Genomic DNA, 6,040 nt, shown 5'->3' with positions numbered 1-6,040 from the left:
TATTCTTATTACTCTTTTGTGAACTCTGAGCTCACTTTGGATTGCAGATGAGTAGATAAGTGATGATTTTTTTTTTTGATTTTTTTGCTTGCCTAGCCAAGAGCAGACTTTAAAGCGCCTGGGCAAATAGAGTTAAGTTTTGACCTGGCACCGAAACAGTTGTAGAGTCAGGGCCAGACATACCTCCATAGGGAGGGCATTCCAATGGTATTGTACCGTCGCTTGGAAGTATAAGCCCTGTTTCTTTATCTCAGTGGTATGTGTGCATTTGTGCAATGAGAGTTACAGTATTTTTTGCTCTATAAGACTCACCTTTTCCCTCCTAAAAAGTAAGGGGAAATGTGTGTGCGCCTTATGGAGCGAATGCAGGCTGCGCAGCTATCCTAGAGGCCAGAACAGCAAGAGGGATTGCTGCTTTCATGCGTAGCAATCCCTCTTGCTGTTCTGGCTTCTGAGATTCAGAATATTTTTTTTCTTGTTTTCCTCCTCCAAAAACTAGGTGGGTCTTGTGGTCTGGTGCATCTTATAGAGCGGAAAATACGGAAACTGCTGTTTTCAATCTACGTACAGTATTTCTATATTTTATTCAAAGGACAGGTGAGGCCCTGTGCTTAATCATAGAGTGCAGTGTGTGTACGTACACTAGTGGCCACTATTGTGGGAAACTTTTGGGGAAAGTGTATTTCTGAAGCTTGATGGCTCATGACACCACTTTTTTTAATAGTAATACCATAATATTATATATCAATGGAAAGATAATTTAATGAAGAATGGAATGCAACAACGTTTGTTGAATTATCTGTATTCTATCAAAAGTTATAGCCAAATAACCAGAAAAAGGAAGCACAACTTGCTTAGGTTGATATGCGGTAAGCTTTCCTTCATTTGAATGTAGCCAATGAGCATGAGTGTTTGGAGAGCCAATCAGGTGTTATGAGCCATCAAACCTCAGAAATACACTTTCCCCCCGAAAGGTTTCCACAATTTTGGCCACTAGTGCACAGAAGTTTGGGTTCCTCCACAGCAAGGCCAGTAATGACAGCGCCAAACTTAATCTGTTCCAGAAGTCTGTTTGATTTCCAAAATGTTCAAAAACCAAGGCTCAGCTTCTGATTGGTGCAGGCGCCCCAGAAACAATAGCTGACAGCCACATCGGACGTTTCGCTTCCGAAAAACATTCGCAAACCAGAACACTTCCGGGTTTTCAACATTTGGGAACCAAGGCATTTGAGAACCGTGGTACCACTGTATTGTCTATACTGACTGGCAACGACTCCCAGATTTCAGTCCGTGGCCATGTTGTTAATAGTCTCTCCCAGCCCTACCTAGAGATGCTGGGAATTTGAACCTCAGATATTCTGCCCCCAAGACTGATAAAGTGGTACCCTGGGTTACATACGCTTCAGGTTACAGACACTTCAGGTTACAGACTCCGCTAACCCAGAAATAGTACCTCGGGTTAAGAACTTTGCTTCAGGTTGAGAACAGAAATCGTGCTCCGGTGGCGCGGCAGCAGCAGGAGGCCCCATTAGCTAAAGTGGTGCTTCAGGTTAAGAACAGTTTCAGGTTAAGAACAGGCCTCCGGAACGAATTAAGTTCTTAACCCGAGGTACCACTGTACTCTTATCAGGGAGCCAAGGTCAACAGATTATTGCAATTTACATCGCAGAGAAAGCTTCCTCCTTCCTGTTCCATTGTTTACGGCAGAAAAAGCCAGTACAATGGCAAGCTCAACATGCCAAAACCACCCCACAAAGAACAAGAAGAACAGTCCTTCTTGATAAGGTCAGAGGAGGCCTGTCAAGGTGACCTGTAAGCAACAGCACTCTCCATTTGCAATTGCCAGCTACTAGTTAAGGTATATCTTCTTCTTTGGCAATCCCTCGTAGCTGAGTAAGATTGTCTTCCATGAACACAGTCTTAACAGTGAGTCCGTAAGTGACCGTGGAAGCCAATTCTGGACCCACACGTCCTTCCACAGTGGGGACATAGGTTTCCGGGCAGGCGTTGATCATGGTGAGGGTTTGCCAATCATCCCTTCCTCTTAGCGTGTTTCTCCCTTTCGTCCTGAGTTCAAGCGTCTTCAAAGCCCATGACACCTTTGGTAATGGCTGTTTTCCAACTGGAACTCTCGCAGGCCAATGTTTCCCAGTTGTTGGTGTTTATACTACATTTTTAAAGATTTGCCTTGAGAGCGTCTTTAAAGCTCTTTTGTTGACTACCATCATTACGCTTTCCATTTTTAAGTTTGGAATAGAGTAGTTGCTTTGGAAGATGATAATCAGACATCTGCACAACATAACCAGTCCAAAAAAGTTGATGTTGAAAAATCACTGCTTTGACACTGGTGAACTTTGCTTCTTCCAGTACACTGGCATTAGTTCGCCTGTCTTCCTGAGTGATCTGTAAAATTCTATACAGGCATACTGCCTCTGACGACAATGTGTGATGCTATTGTAATGTGTGATTGCCACTTAACGGTGGCAAAAGTATTCCTCTTTGCCTCTCTGTGCGTTTGGTGCCACCCAGAGGAAATCCTCTGCTGTTCCTCAAAAAACATAATCCACACCGTCCGAAATGGTGACTTGGCTTTCTTTCCGTTAGGAGAGCTAAAAGGCAAAGCCTTGAGGAAGTTAATGATTTCTCACAGAATTGCAGGAAAACAGGACTGAACTTGCTTTGCAAGTGAATTGTTTCAAAAACAACATTACAGGGCGTTCTTCACACTGCGTTGAGGGCTCATTTTTTGGCGTACCTGGAAACGCGGCATTTGCACCGCGAAACGTTGTAGGGGGCAATTTGCAGGTGTTTGGCACTGTTTTCTAGTGAATCGGAAGACGCCTGAATTTTAGTGAAAACCGTGACCCGTGGGTAAGGTCGCTGAGGGCTCGTTTTTTTGCCTACCTGGAAACACAGCGTTTGCACCACCAAATATTGCAGGGGGCAATTTGCAGGTGTTTGGCACAGTTTTAGAGTGAATGGGAGGATGTCAGAATTTTGGCAAAAACCGTGACTACTGTGGGGGCAGCCAGAGTGCTGTTGAGGGTGCCTGGCCAGCTGGCCAAGGGAAGGAGGGGGGCAGAACAAGCACCTCTGCCATTCTGCCCATGCCCACATCGCCACTAGTTGTCAATGCTTGCTGCTCCTGCCTGGGCACACGACGGCCTGACCCCTGGCACGGAAGGGGCCCCCAAGGGGTTGGGGCTAGACGGACCTGCTCCCCCACTCCAGCCCAGCCCTATTTCGCTCAGGTTGGCACCACAACCTCCTGGCACATGTGGGGAATGGATTCCCCATGGAATTAAGATACCACAACTTCTATCTGTTTCCCTTTCCCTCAGGTAAAATCTTTCAATGGAGAATGAATCACGAGCCACGGTGGGTTTTTCTTTTGCGAAAACTTTGGCGAAAGCTTTTTGCAAGCAAACTTTATTTGACCAAACTACAGGAGGCAGTGGAAGACAAGAGTCCATGGGGTCACGAAGAGTCGACTAAACGACAACAACGAAACCAGGAGTTTTTGGTTCTTCTTCTTCCACAGAAATGTAACAAACACTGCTGTTGCTTATTATGAACGTATACAGTGGTACCTCGGGTTAAGTAATTCGTTCTGGAGGTCTGTTCTTAACCTGAAACTTTACTTAACCTGAAGCACCACTTTAGCTAATGGGGCCTCCTGCTGCTGCCGCGCTGCCACCACACGATTTCTGTTCTCATCCTGAAGCAAAGTTCTTAACCCAAGGTACTATTTCTGGGTTAGCAGCGTCTGTAACCTGAAGTGTCTGTAGCCTGAAGCGTATGTAACCTGAAGCATATGTAACCCGAGGTACCACTGCACTGTCTCAAGATATATGCTATATGCTGTTCAGGCTGAAGGTTCCTTTCTTTTACACAACTTTCATAGATCAGACTTCTCCACACACACTTCAGGAACTTAGGATTTCAGCTGGACTGTTTCCTTGCAGACCACCAAATCCTCCTTGGCCTTGGAATCACTACTGCCCTTTCCTGTCAGAGTATTCCCTCTGTGGACACTTTTCCCTGTAAAATACCATGTGGGACTGTGTCTTGTCTATTTTAACAGTGATCTGTGATTCAGAACCTTAGCGTATATACTGAGAGGCATCGGCTCTGCTCAGCTATACCATCTGTCTGACTAGAGATGGGAAGGCCTGGAAAAAACCCAGAAAAATTGGGGAAAATACAGTGGTCCCCCATTTTCCCAGTTTTCCCCCAGGAACTTCCCATCTTTAGTCAGAACGAACTCTCCTGACAGAATTCCCCTCACAGACCAAATCATAGCCGTCAACTTTTTCCCTTTTTAAAGGGAAATTCCCTTATTCTGAATAGGATTCCTCGCAAGAAAAGGGAAAAAGTTGACAGCTATGGACCAAATGAATCTCTCACAGTTTCTCACTCCACTCCAACTGCCTCCCTTGGAACTCTGGCCAATCAGAAGCTGTTGCTAGGTAACTGTTTGCTGGCAGGGGAAAAAAACAGTGACTCAACAAACCTTTCCATCACAGAAGGCAGCTGACTTCATAGCTGGACTTGCTCAAAACAAGGTTTCGCAGCCTAATCCCTAAGCTTTTAGTTTTGCTGCCAAGGAGGGGTTTTTAAAACCATGTTCAGCTCACATTTGTGGGTATCTGGAGGGATACATTTCAATTAACATATACTCTCCTTCCTGTTCAAACCCATCCCACACAGTGGCAAGATCGTGAAACTTTGGGAAATTCTCTTGAAAATGATCTAGAACATGTTTAGGAAAGTAGTTTGACATTTAATGGAACGACTCGTGACTTCAAGGTGTGATGTCTACACAGCCTTAGAGTTAAGAGAATAGAGGCATGGAAAGGCCATATGGTTCAACCTTGTCACCAACTAGATATTGACAACAGAAAATGTCGTCTGGGGACCACAGCTGAGGACCTGCCAAGTTTCTCAACAGCTGCGGACAAGTCAAGCCAGTGGAGTAGCGTGGGGGGTGCAGGGGGGGCCAGCTGCACCGGGCGCAACATCTGGGGGTTAGGGGGCACAAATTACTTGCCTTGCCCCGGGTGCTGACAACCCACGCTACGCCACTGAGTCAAGCCAGGGAGCCAAGCCACATGCACCACTTACATTACAGGTGATAATAATAATAATAATAATAATAATAATAATAATAATAATAAGCCACTCCTCTTCTCTGGGCATCGGAGCTCCTCCTACCTTCACAGTTCTTTCTCATCATGATTTGTCTCAGTAAGTCTCTCACCATCATCTGACAGGCATTGCAGGGCAATATAGGGCTTGCTTGCAAAGCGGCACTTTGTGACATCAGCTGGCAAACTGGGGCCAGGCTGTTGGTTTGTCAGGCAGCTGAATTAAGAAAAATAAAATCAGGGGGGTGGGTCAAAGTGTGCTGGGATGAGGCCACTGTGGGTCAGGTCAGAGTGTCCTGTTGTGGTATGTGGTTGGGCCTCTCCGTGTTCTGCATCTTGCTCCCTGGCCCCTTCCTTTAGCTGCTTGATAGAATCATAGCATGGTAGAGTTGGAAGGGATCCCAAAGGTCATGTAGTCAAACCCCTGGCAATGCCAGGATCTTGCCCACAGCCAGCCCTGGCTGGGCTCCAAACTCTGACCATCTTTTTACCAACCAGATCAGGGGTCAGCAAACTTTTTCAGCTATGGGCTGGTCCACACTCCCTCAGACCTTGTGGGGGGGCGGACTATATTTTGAAAAAACAAACAACCCGAACCAATTCCTATGCCCCACAAATGCATTTTAAATAAAAGGACACATTCTACTCATGTAAAAACACGATAATTCCCGGACTGTCCATGGGCCGGATTGAGAAGGCGATTGGGCCGCATTTGGCCCCCGGGCCTTAATTTGCCTACCCATGAACCAGATGTACCAACCCCTTGCAGTTCTGAATGGGGTGAAGATAGGGGACAGAGAAATGTTTTGCTGTCTCTCTCAGAACATGGATATTAGAGCCACACCATGCAGCATGTTTAGCCTGGAGAAGAGGAGGTTAAGGGGTGATATGAT

This window comes from Podarcis bocagei (assembly GCF_964188305.1).
Source record: "Podarcis bocagei genome assembly, chromosome: 14".
NCBI classification, from domain to species: Eukaryota; Metazoa; Chordata; class Lepidosauria; order Squamata; family Lacertidae; genus Podarcis; species Podarcis bocagei.
This window is presented reverse-complemented; position numbering follows the sequence as displayed.